This window comes from Amphiura filiformis, chromosome 12 (genome assembly GCF_039555335.1).
Source record: "Amphiura filiformis chromosome 12, Afil_fr2py, whole genome shotgun sequence".
NCBI lineage: Eukaryota > Metazoa > Echinodermata > Ophiuroidea > Amphilepidida > Amphiuridae > Amphiura > Amphiura filiformis.
Window position 1 is genome coordinate 15,402,983 of NC_092639.1, and position 23,298 is coordinate 15,426,280.

General features: G+C 35.4%; 1 protein-coding gene across 1 annotated transcript in view; it reads left to right on the forward strand.

The window, feature by feature from the left end:
• Positions 1–23,298, forward strand: part of LOC140165847 (uncharacterized) — a 52,978-nt gene that overhangs the window by 12,987 nt on the left and 16,693 nt on the right. The window contains 1 exon segment of the mRNA XM_072189177.1: positions 15,748–15,810. The gene's annotated coding sequence lies outside the window, so the exon portion shown is untranslated.

A 23,298-nucleotide genomic window follows, 5' to 3' on the forward strand; every position in this document is an offset into this window, starting at 1 on the left:
CCTTTAGAAGTACTATGACGGTGGTAGAAAGATTGAAAGATGGGTAAAAAACATTGTCCGTGCTAGGTACTCAAGAATCCATTTGCAAACTGCCATGGACAGGCAAATACATTCAAATATTTGTATTCAGCGTTACAAATTAACGATCCGGTGCTTTACTTAAAAATATTTTTTCTTTTCAACAAAACTTTTCTTTAAAAAAAAAGCTTCTTTCCACTTAACCGGGCCACTAAATACGATGCAAAATTGTAATATTAAGAAGCATTGGACGATTTTGTTTTTGTTTTGGTGTAACGTAAACAGGGGACTTGCCTTTAAAGTATGCTAGTGTAAGGCAAAAGAAGGATTTTCTAATTTGTTCTTCTGACTCGCACATCAGCTTTTTCTTTGCTCTTTAATATGCTTCATCCAATATCCTGTCGAATTCTCATAACGTACTAGCTATAGAATTTACTTGATATAGAATTTGTTTAAACTGCCAGTACCGCCAGGGAGCCGTCAGTCGACAGGCGGTTGGGCCTTGAAACCATCGCTTATTAAATTCTGCGTTTCAAATTTTAACGGTCACATCATGTCAAATAACATACCCAGTTTCTCTTCTTAGGTGCATGTTGTCATGATATAGTAATTTAGATATAGGTTACTTTATATCATGGCATTTCTAGATCAACTGTGACTAAGTGTAACAGTGTGTTATTCTCCCAAGCTTTATCGATCCAATTCGGCAATCTTCAGGGAGGACAACTTTGATGAGAAAACTTGCTTGTTATTGAGAACACGTCATTTGGTTATGAAAGAAACAATCATTTTGCTAGACGTTCTAGATCATGGCCAACCAGAATAGCTGGTTTCATTGTGATATAAGAGGAGATATAAAAGGACATATATCGACAAGTCAGTGCCAAAAGTGGGTAGTGCAGTAGCTGCCATGTGTAGCTGTCATGTAGATGAGTACAACACACTGTGTGTGAATTGCCAAATGTTTACAAGGTTGCACTTACCCACTTCTGGCAAGGGCAGTCGATATGTTCAGATCCAGCAAATATAGATCAAATATGGGAATACATATTTTGCCATTCACTTTCTTATATTGTAATTTACATTGTTTGTATACTAATGGTCGTGCTAATTCAAGATGTGGCGAAGGTGAAAAGAAAAAGAAACACGTGAACTCACCAAATGTTCATTTACCTTTAAAGTACTATGGCGGTGGTAGAAAGATGGAAGATGAAAAAAAAACCCATTGTCCGTGCTAGGTACTCAAGAATCCATTTGCAAACTGACATGGACAGGCAAATACATTCAAATATTTGTATTCAGCGTTACAAATTAACGATCCGGTGCTTTACTTAAAAATATTTTTTCTTTTCAACAAAACTTTTCTTTAAAAAAAAAGCTTCTTTCCACTTAACCGGGCCACTAAATACGATGCAAAATTGTAATATTAAGAAGCATTGGACGATTTTGTTTTTGTTTTGGTGTAACGTAAACAGGGGACTTGCCTTTAAAGTATGCTAGTGTAAGGCAAAAGAAAGATTTTCTAATTTGTTCTTCTGACTCGTACATCAGCTTTTTCTTTGCTCTTTAATATGCTTTTAATTAGGGGTAATTATGTATAATTAAGTAATCTAATATAGGCTATCATACTTGGATAATCATGTAAGCGTGCATGTATACATCATTTATACCGCGCACATAAAATCAGGCAATAAAATATTTTGGCGTACAAAATTTGTATTCATATTATACAGTGTGTATCAGGTTCAATTTCTAGGTACCTTGACGATAACGTCGTTCAAGTCCTTGTCAACATGGTCAAGTACATCGGCTGTTCAAACTAACAAGCCCGGTTCATGATGAGTTCAGATGCTTGAACATAGAACGTCGGATCATATTCACCCTCGAAGTTAAAGCGATAAAGATGATTGCATGGGCAAAATTTAAATCATTTTAACATGTACATTATGTCATCTCCTAAATAATATTATTCTACAATTTTAATATTAGATATCGGATTAATTAATATTCAGATCACATACATTAAATATTAACCTTTTGCATAAATAATATACATGACATGATCTGATATCAACTAAGAAGAAAGTTGGACATTTGTAAAATTGGTATAATTTGTTGCAAAGTTGTTACTTTTTATATGTCATTTCTTTTAAAAGGTTTACCATTGTTTTTTGCTCCTAATTTTTACCCATATCTCAATTTTATTATTGCCGACTTTGATCTGAATAAGTTTGGATCAGATCTGTTTATTTACGATACATTATTTCTGTGTAATTTCCCTTTTTAATTCATTTGATCATTTTGATTGAGTTAAGGAGACATGAATTCTTAAGAGGTACGGATCAGGATATCGTGACATTTTATGGTCTGCGTCAAAAGATGAAATATATTACATCACAAAAATGCAAATTCCGACGTGTGAGTTATAAAACGACAACTGACATCATACATATTTCATCATACCATCAATTTAAAGCAATTCTCGCTATTCGCAATAAGGGCGCCGCCAGGGGTGTGCGATGTAATCGTGATGTATCATGGGAAAAGTTCGACATCAAGTCCGCGCAATACGAATATTACCATGCTATTACATAGGAACACGTGACAATATTTTTTAGTTTGTCAAAATAAAGGTGTTACACGCGAATCGATACTCAATAATACTTAATAATGTGATTTGAAATGTGCACAATTAATTTTTCTCTATCGATTTGCGTGTAATACCGTTATATTGACAAACTAAAAAATATTGTCACGTGTTCCTATGTAATAGCATGGTAATATTTGTATTGCGCGGACTTGGATGTCGACCTTTTCCCATGATACATCACGATTTTCCCATGATACATCACGATTACATCGCAAACCGCTGGCGGCGCCCTTATTGCGAATAGCGAGAATTCAGTATGGAATATTGAAGACAATTTGCATTTCGTATAAATCATCAATATAGGATTTTCATGTTCTTTTGCATGTATAATTCATGATGTGTGTGATTTATGAATTAATATATATGTTGTTTATAGTACTACACCCTGGTTTTGTGTTTATTTTTGCATTTTCTCAAAATTATAGCGCATTGGTGACAAGTAAGATATGTATATTATAGGGGCAAGGTCTACAACTCCTGCACTGGAAATTTTATTTCAGCACAGACAACAGTTATGGAGTTACAGTCAAAAATGAGGGAAAACCAATATTTGATCAATAAATCAATAACTACTTGCCTTGAGTTGCTGAATTTTCAGTGCGGTAGTTGTAGTCCTTGCCCCTATAATATACACATCTTACTTGTCATCAATGTGCTATAATATTTGAGAAAAATGCAAAAATAGGCACACAATTGATCAGGGGTGTAGTACCCCCTTAAGTCTATGACTGAATTAATTCTGCTGCATGCTCCCGTGTTGCATTTTGTAAATTGGGCTAATCCAGAAAATAGATGCACACCCCCTATAGAGGAGTTTGGATTTCCGAACTTTTTGTCCAGTCTTGATTGTTGGAAATCCAGATTTTTAAAGTGTCCAAAGGTGAACAAATCCAGCAGAAAAATAGTTCCAAATCAGTATTCCGCAATTTGAGGGATCGTTTTGGACAATTCCGTGATATTTCATTCATTTAATTGCATTTCCAAGCTTTTTCAAGTAACATTGGCAACTGGAATTCCAGTCGTTGTTAGAAAGCAAACTTGGAAATCCAGACATTTCTTTGATTGAAAAGTTACACCTCTATAGGGGGTGTGCACTTATTTTCTGGAATAGCCCAATCACTTACATGGGCTTTGAAACCATCTCTTATTAAATTGTGTTGCTTAATATGCTCTAGCTGCTAAGTTGTAACGGTCACATCATGGCAAATAACTTACCCAATTCTCTACAGGTCAGTCAGAGCCGTCAGATGACGGATGGTTGGGCTTTTAAATTCTGCGTTACATATTCTAACGGTCACTTCATGGCAAATAACATACCCACTTCTCTCTTAGGTATAGGTTTTCAGTTTCATATAGTAATTTAGATACTAGTATAGGTTGTTATTCTTCCAAGCTTTATCGATCCAGTTAATAACTTTTAAACAACTTTGATGCGAAAACCTGCTTTTATGTGTCACATGTTATTGAGAACAAGTCACTTGGTTATGAAAGAAACAAATCATTTTGGTGACTTTCTAGATCATGGCCAACCACTCATTGTGATATATAAGAGCTTATAAGGACATAGAAATGCGCAGGCCCGTACGCAGGATTTCATTTGGGGGGGGTGCTGATTTTGAAAAAGTGGACCTTTTTCCAGGGGGGGGCAATTTTGTGAAAAGTGGACCAAATTTGGACCTTTTTTGTCCAAAAAAGCGTAAAAACACCCATTTTTTTGCTCGCTACGCTCGCAAATTCTGAAATTTTGGGACTTTTTGTAAATTTTTCCAGATTTGGGGAGGGGGGTGCTCCGCACCCCCCCCCCTGCGTACGGGCCTGGAAATGCGTAATTATCCATACCAATATCAGCCATATAGAATTATAAATATGTAAGATCCAGCAATATGGGAATACATATTTTGCAATTCTCGTTGTTTGTACACTAATGGTCGCACAAGTTCAAGATGTGGCGAAGAATTGGTGAAAGTGAAAGGAAAAGAAAGAATGAAGTAAACTCACCAAATGTTCATTTGCCTTTAGAAATACTACGGCGGTGAAAAAAATACTGTCGGTGGGAACTATTTTTAGCATTTCTATAGGTAAAAACACTTCCGATTTATGACGTACGACCGACTAAGAATATAATCGTATTGATTCGGCCCTTATGTCTATATTTAATGTACTCAAGAACCTGTATACAAACTAACATGGATAGGCAAATAAAGTGACAGAAAATACATCCAAATATTTGTATAAAAGCGTTGTAAATGAAGCGGTCTCTTAAAAATATTGCTCGTTTGAACAATATTTTCTTTCAAAAGAGCTTCTTTGCAATGAACCGGGTCACTGAATACTTTACGATACAAAATTGTAATATTAAGAAGCTTTTTCGGATTTAGATGATTTGTAAAACAAAGAGCATCGAGCAATATTGAAATATTATGCCGTTTTTTATTGTATAAGCTGTCTAGAGATGTTTTGGGTGAAACGTAAGAGAAATGGGTCGATTGAAGTGAACCATGATTGAAGGGAAATTAAAAGAGAATTGTGAAACGCGGATCGGATTCCAAATGAAACCATCTACAATCTGACCAACACCATTTCACTGGTTGCCAGAGTCAAGATTCATCAACTCAAATTTCTCGGTCATATACTGCGTCTTGAACTTGAAGACGACGAGCCTGTGAAAGAATATCATAGTCCTTTATATTCCACCACATGGGAAGAGCCGCGCACACCGTACTTACAGTATGTCCAGATATTGGAAGGAATGCTGCAGCCAAACAAAATTGTTTCGCTTGCCCAAGATCGCAATAGTTGGAGAAAGCTTCCCAGTAAACACAAAACGTTTGCGACATCATTCGCAAAAGGTTATAAAAGGTTGTCAGAAAACGTTTAAATGTCGGGTTATATAAAGGGGATATTAAGAGTATAAAACGTTTTCATAACCTTTAAAAACATTTTTGGATAATCTACTGCTCAGCAAACAAAAATGTTTTACAGAAAACGTTTAAATGTCGGGTTATATAAAGGGTATAAAAACGTTTTAATAACATTCCAAAAACATTCTTGAAAATTTGATACAAAACATTCTAAACAGAATGTTATTTTGAGGTTGAAAAAATATTTTGCGAAAAATGTTTGCCCAAAATATTTTCAATAACGTTTTAAAAACGTTTTCATGACCTTTATATAACCCGACATTTAAATGTTATTAACAGGTTTAGAAAAAAACATTTTAAAAACATTTCTGTGTTTGCTGGGTTCAAATATTTTAACATAATGTTATTTAAGTATTGACACAATATTTGGCAAAATGTTTGCAAAAATAGTTTACAATAACATTTTTGAAAACATTAAAAATATTGTTGTAGTGTGCTTTCATACAAAACGTTTTAAAACGTTATCATGACCTTTATATAACCCGACATTTTAATGTTATCAAAACGTTTTTACCTAAACCAAAAGCCAAAATATAACTTATTTAAAACGTTTTTAAACGTTTTTGTGTTTGCTGGGTTGTAGTCGCCTGTTCCATAACCGACTGGTGATGATGATGTGAAACACGGGAGTTGTCTTTGAAGTACGCTAGTGTCAGGCAAAATAAGAACTTTAAAATTTGTTCTTCTTATTCGTATAATCGCCTTTGTCTTTTTCTTTTTAATATACTTTTAATTTGGGGTAATTTAATATAAAAATATTTCGCTATAGGTTATCATAGATATTTATGTAAGCGTGTATACATCATTTACCACGCACAAAAAAATCAGGCAATTTATTTTGGCGTACAAAATTAGTATTCATATTATACAGTGTGTATCAGGTTCAATTTCTAGGTGCCTTGACGATAACGTCGTTCAAGTCCTTGTCAACATGGTCAAGTACATCGGCTGTTCAAACTAACAAGCCCGGTTCATGATGAGTTCAAATGCTTGAACATAGAACGTCGGATCATATTCACCCTCGAAGTTAAAGCGATAAAGATGATTGCCTGGGCAGGCAAAATTTGAATCGTTAGTTTTACATAATAAAATGTACATCATGTCATCTTCAAATTAATAGTCCTCTAATCTAATATTTCAATATAATATGATTAATAAATATAAGGAGAAAGTCGGACATTTTTAAAATTAGCATAACTTGGTTGCAAAGTTGTTAACTTTTATTATGTAATTTTCAAAGGTTTTCCATTTTTAAGTGTGTTTGTTCTTTATTTTTACCCATATCTGAATTTCATAATTGCCGACTTTGATCTCATTGGATTTGGGTCAGATCGAGTTATTTACAATGCATTCATATTTTTATTCAAAAGCCATTTGATCATTTTGATTGATTTAAAACGACGTGAATTCTTAAGGAGGTACAAACCAGGAAATAGTGACTTTTTATAGTCTGGGTTGACAAATGAATATTACACCAAAAAAATGCACATCATGCAAAAGTGTATTTAAATTTTCAATTGGCATCATGCATATTTCATCACAACATCTATTTTAAGCAATTCAGCATGGAATCTTGAAGACAATTTGGTTCAGGGTATATAATCCAAGCGATCAACGGATATTCATCATTAATATGTCTTTCATAATCATTAATGCTCCTCATGATCATTAATGCTCTTGTGCATGTATAATTCATGACGTTTTTGATTTATGAGTTAATGTTTTATTCAAGTCTATGACTGAATTAATACTCTGCATGCTACATGTATCCATAGGCTTCAACATAAAAAATCCAAGATTTGAGATATTTTCTGAAAATATCAAGAGCTATCTTAAGAACCACTGAACCAATACTAGGCTTGCTTGTACTCATTTTAATGCATTTGTCAAGGTGATTCCAAATATGGTCATGAAAATTTACAATTCTGAAATTTTTGAAGTTTTAAATTTTATTTTGAAACTTGTCGTCTGCAGTCGACACCCGCGTGGAAAGAATTAATGCTCTCGTTTTGCATTTGGAAATCACTTAATACATAAGTGACAGGAAATAGATTTTTATAGTCGGGTCTAACTTAAAGGTGGGTAACCTGATTGACAATCTCATCCCCACTTTACCTCATCAAAAATGCTGATTTTGGTATCAGATGAAAGCTCACATTTTTCTCATAAACATATTGAAATTTGGCGTTCCAAATCGATATATTTCCGAAGAAATCATCAAAAAACTGTCGAATTAGTCTCAAATATGGTATACCACATTTGAGACTAATTAGATTTTTATATCACTGGAAACCTCTGGCTACATAATATTTATGTACCAAAAATTTCTTGCAGATTAATTCGTTTAACAAAAATATCTTCAAATTTTAATTTCGTTCTGGTATACCAGAACGAAATTACAAGAGTGGCCTATGGAGCAGTGTAATAATACATAATTATCCATAACTTGCAAAAGCAAAATCGGAAACAACAGACATTTTAGGAATAAGTTTTTTTTGTGGTTATTTACTGAAAAATGTCATAAAAAGAGGCTGCTAGGATCACGAAATCCTCCTTTTAGGCGGGTCGCAGGATAGTATAACCTGACGGTATTTCCACTCAAATACTGAGACAAACAAAGCTGACACACAAGAGGAATGATATGGGTTCTATAAAGAAAATCCCCAGGCTTGATATTATAGGGATGTCATTTCCATTCCATGTGTAAGAATTTTCTTGAGTGGGGAAACGCTTTAAATATTTGTTTTGATATTATAATTTAAGAACTGTAAGACCTATTGAAATATATAAAATGCGTTTAGATTAATGAACTGCAGATGTTTATTTAAATGGCTAAAAATGGAAAAATATGGCCCTTGCCATCCTACTCGCCTCAGACACACATTTCTGCTGAACATGCTGACCATAATATGTTATACATCTATTTAAATTTAAATAAAGGTATTACCAGAGGATGATATAAGTACTACCCACCACACCACTGGGTTTACTGTGCAGCAGGCGAGCAGTGTGAGTAACATGACACCACTGCTTTGCTATCTGCATAGAAGTACATGGTTAAATTTGAATTTGTACAGTTATATTTAGATAAAAAACCGCTGTGAAGACGCTGGTCGATTTCACATTTTATGTTATCTACAGAAGGTGTGAATTATCCTTTAAACACACATCACTTTTGTTCTGAAATCGACCAAGTAATAATGACACATGCACAATTCTACAATTCTAAAACAACATCTTTTGCACAGAGTTCAATGGGATTTGAAAAGTAAAGTGGCAGTTGAAACTCTAGTGATAACACTTTCGCAGTGCATGATGGGGCTTCCTTAAATCATCCTCTGAGGTATTACAGTATTACTATATTTAAAAATAGATCGCGAGCTTCATATTTGAAACAGAAAATCCACGGTAATTAAAACTAATGAAAGATCTTATTATGCAATGATCAATCTGTTCATCAACCTGTTGATTTAAACATAAACCAGTTATTGCATACTTCACTCACTCGTTAATTACATCATGAAAATGTCAGAGTGTTTCTATTTTAATTTAATACAGGAAATGTGACATTTTCTCACTCTAAAGGGTAGTATTACAAAATACGGTGTTACTAGAGATAAAATCAATAGATTCATTGAATTTAAATGACTACTTAGCGTAGGATTGGTTACTCTTTAATACGTTCTTTGGAGATAGAATCTTTTAATATATTCCTACTCATACACGTCGGCTGATGCCTTGTTGCTTTATATATCAAGTGTCACGTTCTGATTTTATTGCGGCTCTAATGGTAAAGGGTGTATGTTTACTTCACTGACATCACTAGGATCCACAACATGCTCATCTATCAGGGACACAGTTCTTTAACCCCAATACATTTATTGTCTTTGAAAATTTGGGTACGAAAACTCGTACTCTGCAACCTGAGGTCAAATTGCGCACTATGATTGTTTATTTGAGGTTAAAGAACTATGCCATTGTGATGAGGCTATGCTACTTCCTTTTGTCATAGCTTTGGTTAACCTTTTGTTCAATGACCATTGGTAAAACGCTGTAGATGCAATAAGAAGAAGATTCTGTGGCATACAATTAAGAAACCCAATGTAAAAACCAACACTGTTTTAATCCGTGCATGTTAAAACTATTTCCACTATGGATCAAATAGAGAAGTAAACGTCAATGGCAATTCAGCAATCATAGCTGTCAATCCATCTTTGAGACTGGCAATTCGCGGTAGAAGTAGTGATGTAACAGGATTAATTACCATAGCACCGGGGTTTACATTTATTTTTGAATGCACTGCCCTGTACTATTCGCCGTAGAAGTGATGGTGTATAACAGCATTAACTACCATAGCAACAGGTTAAAACAATTTTTGAATATATATTGTACTGCACTGCACTATCGCGTTCACGCGGTACCTTTGCATTTAACCATAGGTGTTTTTTTTTTTATTTGTTCGGGTTTTTGACAACCCTGGATAACCCAAGAAAGCCTCTATTGAAGCTTATTTCCATTGGGGTCCATTTGAACACCGGGACGGGTTGGGAACAGTCAGGGGTTAACACCCTACTCTTTTCGAAACTGGCTGCGAGATACATGTACAGGTATGGCTCTCTGTACACGGGACCGACGGCTTAACGTCCCCTCCGAAGGACGGAGTACTTTCATGATTCATTTACCCAATTCTAAATTAACCATGAGGAGAGCGGAAGTCTGAATTTAATCTACAGAAGTTGCCAATTAATTTCAGACTTTTTTTTTTCCAAGTCAATACCCAGCAAATCGCCACCGCCGGGAATCGAACCCGGGACCTCATGCACTAAAGGCAAGTACTCTAACCATTGCGCCACGCTCTCCCTGTCAAAGAACAGGGATAAGGACCTGGATCGTAATTCTATAGATGAGTTGACCTCAATGTTTATCAGCAAAGGCAAGGGACTGGTATATCTTTATGCTTGAGTGAACCCCATGCAACCAACACACTGTTCAATAGTATTATTGTAATATGCCGGGAGTTTTAAAAACACGAGCCCTGAACAAAATATGCTGCGCGCGCATACTGCCAGGCAAAAAACAATAGAAATTGTGATGATGCGTGCGCATACTGTCAGGCATTGCCGTCAGAAGTCAACTCATCTATAGAATATTTATATCGTGTTGATCACCCTCACCTTTAAAATTACTGTCTTTGAAAAGACCGGTTTTGTATTCAATCTATGATTGTAGACGTTCACCGGTGATGAGTGCAACCTGCTTGCAGTGCAGGACGATTATTCAAAAATTGTTTTAACCAATTGCTATGGTATGTAGCTGTAGTTAATCTTGTACATATTATAGTTTTGTCTCTGCTTTTCATTCTAAAATGTTGCTAAGACAAGATATTTCCTCACATAATCGCCAAATAAAAGAAAAGAAATATCAGAAAAGTTTCAAGGCAACCATCGGCATTGAATCAAATTTGCTCTGAGTATGCAAATACCTATGCAGCAATCACAGGCACCTCAATTAACTTCTCAATATAAATCATGTAGTCTCGCGATCTGTGCAGTGGCATTGTTTGAACGGTTGCTATGAATTCTTATGAGAAAGCGTCAAGACATTACAGAAATATGTGAATGTAAATTGACATAGATGTAATGGATTATGTGCAAATACAGAAGAGAACAGTCATCTCACGCAAATGATAAAATACTTTTTGGATGCAAAGTTTGATGTCACGTGTATTTCTGTCCATACCTTCAAGTCTCTGTCGTTCATGTTTTCTGTCTTTCTTTTTTCTTCGGACTATCTGCCACTGTTCATCTCTAATTTCCTTACGATTCCTCGTAGTTCCGAATGTCATTTTCCCATTATTATATCGCATCTTTCAATTTCCATTGTAACTCCCCATCTTTACATTGAGTTCAAAATTAGTATTAAAGCATGGTAAGGGATGAAATCAAAACTCGACGGGCGGTAGACCGCCGGTTTCGTCCGGGATCTATTGTTCTAAACAATGGAAACCGGATGGAACCGGCGCTCAACCGCTGGTCGTTTTTGTATTCATCCCTAATGACTAAAGTATGCTTGTAAATATTTTACTTTCTATATCGAGTGAGAGATAGCTGTGATTCGATCGAATATGTTAGTTGTTTATTAAATAACAAGAAATTGTCAACTTACAAAATTGACCAATTTTGGTCTAATAATAATGATACAAATGAATTTGATCGAATGAAGTAGTTTAAGGTTATTAATTATTTTAAACTGTTGTGATTTGGTAGTTCACAGCATCTTACGAATGGTAGTGAGCTTTGGCAAAAACTGCATTGCTCAATTCATAGCGAGCATGTAGAAGAATTAAAATATAACAGATATACTTTTATAGGTGCTGCGGCTCTTGAGTTACGTTGTAAAGAGGGCTGAAACAACAACACTTTTGTAAAACGTACATAACTCATTAACAACAATAAATTAAGCAAGTTTGCAAAGTACACGATTTGTAGAATGAACTTTTGCAAAACATCAAGGTGTTAATTTTCAATAATATATTGATCTAGATAATGCCAATCGATTTTTAGGTTGCTTCGACCAACAATACCTTGTCTACCCTTAAGGTAATATTTTTTCCGTGCAGCATTGCATGCTGCTGCTTTAATGTTATCAGTAGTTGAAGAAGATATGAATGTCCTTGAACCATGTATGCAGGATATAAATCCTAACTGGTTTATATTGTTGATCAATTCGTAGATAGCTTAAAGTCTTTGCCACACAGCTGCATTAATTTAGTTTACTTTAATAGGATTTGTTTCTGGTTTATGTAAATGACTCACATGAATAATACACATTCAGGAAATCCACTCATACAGAATTAGAAGCATGAAGAGCTCTTGAAAAACACAGACATGATGAGTATGCAAAACAGTTTGAAATCTAAAACCCTAACCCTCCATGCACAGCCCACCAAACCCCAAACAACCCGGAATATCATCTCAGTGTGACAGGGGCAGGTGACAAAAGGACACCTCCGCATCTTCATCCAAACCAGTGGCGGCACCAGGAATTTTTTTCGGGGGGCATTGGGGGGGCATTGGGGGGCAAAGTGAATTTGGGGGGAAATCGACAAATTTTCCGCAAAATTACCGCAAAAGCGGAAATTGACGTAATTTGAGGGGGGGGGGTTGCCTCAATATGGGGGGGGGGCAAACTTCGTGGGGTTATTGGACTTTTTCGCAGCTTTTGATGCCATTGATGGTACTTTCTAAACGGTTTAAAGGACCAGTGGAGTTGAGTTCAACCATTTTAATTGGACAGTGTCATACTTGTCATGCTTGTGTGTTAGCGTTATCAAGCTGCATCTGGAGCTATCTGGTGGTAAAGCCATTTGAGCATCCGTAACAATATGGAGTGCCACAGGGTCGAGACTTGGACCATAGGATTTTACTTTGTATCAGGATTTATAACCATCCTTTTCTTACAACATCGTTGGCATGGCATTGGTTTCGATGATACACAACTTTATGCGAATGATACACAACTTTATGTCACATGTGATTTCATACACTGCATGATCCGAATGCTTTTATTATGCTTAATGACACCATCAATGGTATCAAAGCTGAGGACAAATCCGAGGTCATTCACATGTATCTATAGAGCACCTTCAGCAACATCATCCCGAGTGAATATCATTCCTCTTGTGTGCCTGCTTTATTTGTTTTAATATCAGTGCAAACATCGCTGTCATGCTACCCTTGGACACAACACGGTTGATTATCTGAGCAACTGGATGCCAGAGGTCATTATTAGCGACGTTAGTAATAGGCAGTCACTCGTTGTTGGTAAATTGTGATACCGAGTGGCGATAGAAGTATGAACTCAGCTTGAGGGATCGATGTTTTCTCCTGCAGAGATTTACCAGATAGGATATATTATAGGGCATTATGTAAATTAAGAGTTCCAATAATCAATTTCTATGATAGGACATGCCGTTATATAATTCATTAATTCTGTCTATTCAAATCAATGAGAAGTTCAAGGACATTAACAACACACAGGCTTTTCAGGTCAGGCGACATTTATTTCACCTGATTCAGTATCGGGAAAATAAACAAACCGGAAGCGATAATCAATAATGTGTAGGTTAAAAACGTTAAAAAATCAAATGATTATCGAACCGATGTTTAGTCCCTTAAATTCCCTTAAAAATTAGCATAGTAAAAGGTAATGTAATAATTACAAAAGCTTAATGTTGTCCGTATATAACATTTTCCAAATTTTGATTTCTGTAACAAAATTATTCTTTAGTATTCATTTATCTAAATATGCATTCATTATAATTATTGTAATAGCATTGCCACACGTTCTCTTAATGGTGATTTGACCCTATTGACAATGAAAACAACTGTTGGCATGGATTTATTTAATTAACAAGTTCATCCGTTGGTACGGATTTGTTTAATTAACAAGTTCATCCAAACATATACTATATATCAGTATAGTATAGTACATTTATCATGATATTTAATAACAAATTAAGTACAAACATTCCCCACATAATATCGTTATGACGTCATGAGCGTAAATTGGGAAATTCTGGCTATGTACAAAAATATAGGCAAAATTGATTTTCGGCTAAATATTCTATGAACATGTGACTTTCATCCAATGTTGTCCTAAATATAAAAGGAAAAGCTATTTCAAACTAACTAACAAGTTAAAAATCAGTATCTCTTGAATATGGAAATCATGGATGGTAGGCCTCATCAACCCAAAATCTATGGTAATTTTTATGGTCCTACCCCGGCAAGGTGTTGGTGTTATCACTAAAATGAGCGCAAAGGATGGATCTACGATTGGCTTAAGTCGTTTGGGCGTTAAGACGCGCATTTTTTAATGACGGATGGAAATGTTCTAGTATTAATACTCATTATTAACATTTGATTTGACCGCTGATGACGACCTTTATTTGTGATAATATATGCTAGACATTATAATGATATAGAGTAATAACAAATGTTCCGAATATTATTGACAATTGAGAATAATAAAAGGAATGAGTTGTGTACTTGTAAGTTCTTACGGGAGTCACTTACAAGGAATAACCTTTCCACGTTTCAGTCTGGTAATCCTATTGATGTGATTTGATCCGATTTACAATGTAAATTATACAGCTTTCTTGTTTTACTACAGAGATTATCAATATCATCACTAAGGTCAGTTACGTATGCTCAATGTATGCTATTATAGACCAAGAGACTTTTGATGTAACTAAATTGGAAATACATCCGTCTAACTTGAATATTCAAGTATTAATATTCTTTATTTTCCAATTATTTCATCCATTTTGAGTATCTACATTTTAATTATTGATTAAATATTGTCTGAAAAAATGTCTAAAATTTTAACATTTTCTTTTTACATTTTTGAGGTATAAGTGCTTGACGAATAATGTAAGATATTTTTACTTATGATCGGAGCTTAAAACTATGCGCCAGGCATTGATTGTATATAAATCTGAAAAACAAAGAAATATATAAATTAAGAATTATCATGTCTAGCTTCACTTCTTTTAATGGAAAAAGATGCGACATGAACTACTGCAATAAATAATAATTATGGATTCCAGATACAAATGAGTAAAAAATTACTCAATGTTGAGTAATTTTTTTACTCAACAGTTGAGTTGTGACCTATTATGAGCTCAATGTTGAGTAATTTTTTACTCAACTGTTGAGCTGTGACCTTTTTACTCAGTGTTGAGTAAAATATTTCTACAGTGTATATCATAGATTAGATAGACTCTATTATACTATATTGATAAATAAAAACATGTCAACAAAAGTGCGCGTGCTCTGCTTAATAGCTTCAACTTTCAAAGATAACTTCCCATCGTTTACGCCTTAAAACATGAAACAAACAGTTAACAACGAGAAATGTTGATGTTTTCCTGTCGATATTCCTTAATTTCACAAGCAGTATAGTCTGTGGTAACGTAGGTAATTGTATAAAATAGCACTTCCGACAACCAACATACACAATGTACAACAGATGGAAGTACTCCTGTGAATTCTCAATAAGCATGCAATTATGACAGTTTATATTCCACGAAAAACCGTGACGTACTAAATTAATAAATTAATGGCTTTTCAATTGTTTTTCATTTGTTCTTTGCAGATTTGACGAGACGTATATGCTTCTGATGCTCGCAGCAACATTGTTTAGAATTCCTTGAAGTAGGTAGGTAACCGTGATATTGCTCGCACTCTGTCTTTTTTGTTGATAATGAAGTACTGTAAAAACTCGATAGTTAGCATATGTGCTTAAAACACGCAAACATGAAGTGCCCCATCCACAAAAGTGTAAAGGTTTTGAGCAAAATCATCGATACACATAGTTATAATACGAACAAGTAAACCTGCAAATTTGTGTCTCAAACCCATTCGCCCAGTTGGTAAAGCGCCAGACTTTGGTACAATTTCATGTTTTCAAAAGCACTCAATAGTAAGCACATATGCTAACAATCGAGTTTTGACGGTATTAGTAAGAACACTGGTTTCTGATGAAATTTGCCAATTGTTTACGAACGTATAAACTGAGTTAGCACTTGACAGATATTCAGCTACCCAATGAACTATTATTCTTGTCAATATTTAGCGAATAAAGGTATTGTTTATAGACGCTGTCGTGCATCTATCGTTGGGTGATATCATTATTAAACAACGAGGCGAAGCCGAGTTGTTTTACGCCAAAAATAATGATGTCGCTTGTTATGAGACGATATATGCGGCCAAGCAGCGGCTAAAACAATACTTTTATTCGCATTCTTAAACAGTTCAATTCAAACAAATATATTAATCAAGTATACCAAATTTTAATCAAATGTTAATCAAATTAAATCGTACACTTTACAAGGAATTACCTAGGGCTTAGAATCGACCAGTCCCGTTGTTGCTATGCACCTTTGATTGGTTCAAATAGCGCATACGAGTATCGTGTGGATACGAACTCGTTATCGTGTCATACCACACGACTAAGAACCAGTAAGATTGCAGGATATTTCTTAAAGGATGACTTCGGCAATCACAACATTATACCTTATATGTTAGAAAAACAATTATCAAGTACGAATCACGTGGTTTTATTTGAAACAAACTCATGTTGACCATAAAAACGAATAAAAACAGCCGGCTCTCAACACGCGATATTCAAAATTCCCGCGCCGAAATTATCTAGTGCAATTACGTCATGGTTACATGTGCTCAATTGTTGTCAGCCTTCATTGTATTACTAGGACGTCATTGCACTGGACAATTTCAGCGCCCGGGAATTTTGAATATCGCGTGTTATGAGAGACGGCTGTATTAGTTCGTTTTTATGGTCAATATGAGGGCTTTTTTTTCAAATCAAACCATGTGATTCGTGCTATAGATAATTAATTTTCTATCATAATGAAACAGTGTTGTGATTGCCGGAGACATCCTTTAAATGTTTAAGAAAGGAGGTTAATTGACGGCTACTGTCCCATACTTGAATATCCGCGGTTTCTCAGTCTCCTTTTATAAATAAAACAAAGTTATTCCTGTATATTTGAAAAGGATCACATTGCAACATACAGTTATGCTAACCTCTTACACATGTTAAAGTTTGTTTTTGCGCTGGTTGCCCATCGGCGACAAAACATTATGTTAGCATGGTTGGACATCCGGGTATACATCAGGCCATAATATCCTCGAGGATATAATGTGGACAGTTTCAGTAAAAGATATTCATGAGTTTCTTCTGTAAATATGCACCTTTAATGCCCAGTTGCATTATGTTCAATGCGATAAAACCTACTATAGACGAATCCAATTTCACGCATTCCTGCTCCTCAATGGCAGCCATTAGCCGCGACGGGTACCCAAATATACCACCTAAAAATGTGGGATGATGCGGCCTTGAAGGGTATTATAAACTGCATTCTATCACCCGTGTTACACGTAGACAAAAGAATGATGACAGTTTACAACACAAAAGAATCTAGCATCGAATTTTAAGCGGGTTTAATCCACCCAATTGGGTACTCACAACACCTGTTTGGTGCAAGCGGGTACCCAAATATGGCCGACCAAATCCTGACCATGACTTGGCTCGTTGGATTCGTCTATATGTAAAATGGAGAGCGGAAGTTCCCGATGACCAGTCTTACTGGTCATGTTGATAAGAAAGACGTGATGTGTTCATACCACAACATTATAGCCTATAGCCTTTTCGAGATATGGCGGACACAATATGATGGCGCTGCACAAAATGGGTAAAGTCTTTTGAATTTGCCGGGTTTTACCCAGATTGAAGACTGCCCTACTTTTGTGTACGCCATACTTCGAAAAGGCTAATATAATGGACTTGCACTTGTGAATTTCAGGTAGGAACTGTCATTCGACATATTGATTTTCTTATCAACCCTAGTGCCCAGGCCTTTTTTGGCGAGGGGGAAGGAAAGAAGGAAGGAAGAAAGAAAGAAGAAGAACATAAACTCAAGTTTTTCTCGGGTGCGGTTTGAACCAGGGACCCCTCGGGTGCCAGACACGCGCACAGCCATACCTTGCAAGCCACAGGGTCGACCTTGGCCGGCCAAATTTGCCGTGCCCACTACCCATATGACTGTTCGCATAATGACGCAATGGCATCACGTGGGATACCCGCGCTTGCAGCTGCTTTGTGATGTTAGGTTCTTTGATGTTCGGTTCGGTTAGGGTTAAACCCATAAGAGTTGTATGTGCCAAGTAAACGTACACTGTTTGAGCATTCCAAGGACTTGATACTTGGAAGCGAGTAAGTTATGTAGCACGTGGAGAAGATTATTAGTTACGATTTGACGATTGACCTTTGACCTTTGACCTTCGAGACCTTCGAAACTTCCCCTCTCCCAAAGCCATAAGAGGGATGTGATTTTAATTCCAGTTCATTGTAGGCGACATGAGCAAAATGATTTGAATTATAAGAAATTGGTATGCCATATGAAATAGAAAAATAAATACACGTCTGACAACATTGTTTTATATGATGTCACCGAACAGTTTGTCTTTAACCCCATGAGAGCTACCTGCCGATTGGCCAGAAAGAAGTTGTCATTATCAATTGGCCCAATCAGCAACATTTTTAGAATAATTTCACCACGCAAAAAAATGGAGTGAGTTATTTGCAAAGCTCCATTCTGATTGGTAATGGATTATGTGCAAATACAGAAGAGAACAGTCATCTCACGCAAATGATAAAATACTTTTTGGATGCAAAGTTTGATGTCACATATACACTCAGTATCTCATGGTGTGTCTCGGGGGGGGTTCACTCCCATTGTGGCCTGTACACCATCCGCGATAATAAAAATGCGGAAAAAGGGTAGTTTTTAGGGTGTCAAAAACATGAAAAAGGGTAGCAAAATTGCAATTGCTAATACGCGGAAATGAAATTTAGGGTATGAAATCTGATGCAAGGAATAAAATCCATGTTTAGGGTGTGAAAACAGGCGCATGTTACCTGTTTAGGGTATCGTTTTAGCCAAGGGATAAATCCTTGTTTAGGGTACTTTTCAAAATTTGATTATCGCGGATGGTGTACAAGCCACAATGGGAGTGACCCCCCGGGCTCTGTCCATACCTTCCAGTCTCTGTCATCCTTGTTTTCTGTCTTTCTTTTTTCTTCGGACTCTCTGCCACTGTTCATTTCTAGTAAATTTATTAATTTCCTTACGTTTCGATCGAATATGTTAGTTGTTTAATATTAAATAACAGGAAATTGTCAATAAAAGTTACCAATTTTGGTCTGATAATTGATACAAACGAACATCGAAAGAAGTATTATGGTATAATGTAATATGTTTTTCCGTGCAGCATTACATGCTGCTGCTTTAATTTTATCAGTATAGTTAAAGAAGATATGAATGTCCTTGAACCATGCATGCAGGATATAAAATCCTAACTGGTTTATATTTTTGATCAATTCGTAGATAGCTTAAAGTCTTTGCCACACAGCTGCATTAATTTAGTTTACTTTAATAGGATTTGTTTCTGGTTTATGTAAATGACTCACATGAATAATACACATTCAGGAAATCCACTCATACAGAATTAGAAGCATGAAGAGCTCTTGAAATACACAGACATGATGAGTATGCAAAACAGTTTGAAATCTAAAACCCTAACCCTCCATGCACAGCCCATCAAACCACCCCAAACAATCCGGAATACCATCTCAGTGTGACAGGGGCAGGTGACAAAAGGACACCTCCGCATCTTCATCCAAACCAGTGGCGGCACCAGGAATTTTTTCGGGGGAGGGGGCGCATTGGGGGGGGGGACAAATATTTGGTGGGGGAATGCCCCCCCCGTAGCGCCGCCACTGATCCAAACCAACCCGTGGGAAATAGGGCGTTCTAACTTTGGTGTACAGAATGACTTATTGCGTACAATTGATTATAAGAAAGAGGTGGTCTTCGTGGTGTTATTGGACTTTTTCGCAGCTTTTGATACCATTGATGGTACTTTCTAAACGGTTTAAAGGACCAGTGGAGTTGAGTTCAACCATTTTAATTGGACAGTGTCATACTTGTCATGCTTGTGTGTTAGCGTTATCAAGCTGCATCTGGAACTATCTGGTGGTAAAGCCATTTGAGCATCCGTAACAATATGGAGTGCCACAGGGGTCGAGACTTGGACCATAGGATTTTACTTTGTATCAGGATTTATAACCATCCTTTTCTTACAACATCGTTGGCATGGCATTGGTTTCGATGATACACAACTTTATGCGAATGATACACAACTTTATGTCACATTTGTGTAAGTTGATTTCATACACTGCATGATCCGAATGCTTTTATTATGCTTAATGACACCATCAATGGTATCAAAGCTGAGGACAAATCCGAGGTCATTCACATGTAAAGGACACCTTCAGCAACATCATCCCGAGTGAATATCATTCCTCTTGTGTGCCTGCTTTATTTGTTTTAATATCAGAGTGCAAAAATCGCTATGTCATGCTACCCTTGGACACAACACGGTTGATTATCTGAGCAACTGTATGCCAGAGGTCATTATTAGCGACGTTAGTAATAGGCAGTCACTCGTTGTTGGTAAATTGTGATACCGAGTGGCGATAGAAGTATGAACTCAGCTTGAGGGATCGATGTTTTCTCCTGCAGAGATTTACCAGATAGGATATATTATAGGGCATTATGTAAATTAAGAGTTCCAATAATCAATTTCTATGATAGGACATGCCTTTATATAATTCAATAATTCTGTCTATTCAAATCAATGAGAAGTTCAAGGACATTAACAACACACAGGCTTTTCAGATCAGGCGACATTTATTTCACCTGATTCAGTATCGGGAAAATAAACAAACCGGAAGCGATAATCAATAATATCTAGGTTAAAAACGTTAAAAAATCAAATGATTATCGAACCGATGTTTAGTCCGTTAAATTTCATTCAAAAGTTAGCATAGTAAAATATAATGTAATAATTACAAAAACTTAATGTTGTCCGTATATAACATTGTCCAAATTTTGATTTCTGTAACAAAATTATTCTTTAGTATTCATTTATCTAAATATGCATTCATTATAATTATTGTAATAGCATTGCCACACGTTCTCTTAATGGTGATTTGACCCTATTGACAATGAAAACAACCGTTGGCATGGATTTATTTAATTAACAAGTTCATCCGTTGGTACGGATTTGTTTAATTAACAAGTTCATCCAAACATATACTATATATCAGTATAGTATAGTACATTTATCATGATATATAATAACAAATTAAGTACAAACATTCCCCACATAATATCGTTATGACGTCATAATATGAGCGTAAATTGGGAAATTCTGGCTATGTACAAAAATATAGGCAAAATTGATTTTCGGCTAAATATTCTATGAACATGTGACTTTCATCCAATGTTGTCCTAAATATAAAAGGAAAAGCTATTTCAAACTAACTAACAAGTTAAAAATCAGTATCTCTTGGAATACAAGAGCGAAATGGAAATCATGGATGGTAGGCCTCATCAACCCAAAATCTATGGTAATTTTTTATGGTCCTACCCCCGGCAAGGTGTTGGTGTAATCACTAAAATGAGCGCAAAGGATGGATCTACGATTGGCTTAAGTCGTTAGGGCGTTAAGACGCGCATTTTTTAATGACGGATGGAAATGTTCTAGTATTAATACTCATTATTAACATTTGATTTGACCGCTGATGACGACCTTTATTTGTGATAATATATGCTAGACATTATAATGATATAGAGTAATAACAAATGTTCCGAATATTATTGACAATTGAGAATAATAAAAGGAATGAGTTGTGTACTTGTAAGTTCTTACGGGAGTCACTTACAAGGAATAACCTTTCCACGTTTCAGTCTGGTAATCCTATTGATGTGATTTGATCCGATTTACAATGTAAATTATACAGCTTTCTTGTTTTACTACAGAGATTATCAATATCATCACTAAGGTCAGTTACGTATGCTCAATGTATGCTATTATAGACCAAGAGACTTTTGATGTAACTAAATTGGAAATACATCCGTCTAACTTGAATATTCAAGTATTAATATTCTTTATTTTCCAATTATTTCATCCATTTTGAGTATCTACATTTTAATTATTGTTTAAATATTGTCTGAAAAAATGTCTAAAATGTTAACATTTTCTTTTTACATTTTTGAGGGATAAGTGCATGAGGAATAATGTAAGATACTCATGATCGGAGCTTAAAACTATGCGCCAGGCATTGATTGTATATAAATCTGAAAAACAAAGGAATATATAAATTAAGAATTATCATGTCTAGTTTCACTTCTTTTAATGGAAAAAGATGTGACATGAACTACTGCAATAAATAATAATTATGGATTCCAGATACACTGTAAAAAATATTTTACTCAACACTGAGTAAAAAGGTCACAACTCAACAGTTGAGTAAAAAATTACTCAACATTGAGGTCAGAACTCAACAAATGAGTAAACAATTACTCAATGTTGAGTAATTTTTTACTCAACAGTTGAGTTATGACCTATTATGAGCTCAATGTTGAGTAATGTTTTACTCAACTGTTGAGCTGTGACATTTTTATTCAGTGTTGAGTAAAATATTTTTACAGTGTATATCATAGATTAGATAGACTCTATTATACTATATTTATAAATAAAAACATGTCAACATATATAACAAATTCTTTACTTAAATTATTTAAAAAGATTGCTGCAACAAATATAATTCCAAAAGAATGGAATATAGGTGTTATCATCCCTATTTTCAAAAAAGGAGACCACAAAGATCTCAATAATTATAGGGGTATAACGTTAACGTCCTGCATTTCCAAAATCTTCAATAGAATTATTGCAAATGAAATTTCTCTCTTTCTGGATAAAGGTAATATACTTTCGGAAGTCCAGGGAGGTTTTAGAAAGGATTACAGGTGTGAAGACCATATATTTACCATTCAGAGTATTGCAGCTACAAGACTTGCTGAGGCTAAACCTACCTATATGGCCTTCCTGGACTTTCGTAAGGCATTTGATACAGTGTGGAGGGATGGACTCCTTTATTCCGCATGGAATATTGGCATTAGAGGAAATGTTTGGAAGCTCATTGATGCTTTGTACAGAAATGTTCAATCAATGGTAAAATTTGGCAATATTCATACCGATTTTTTCGAGATCGAAG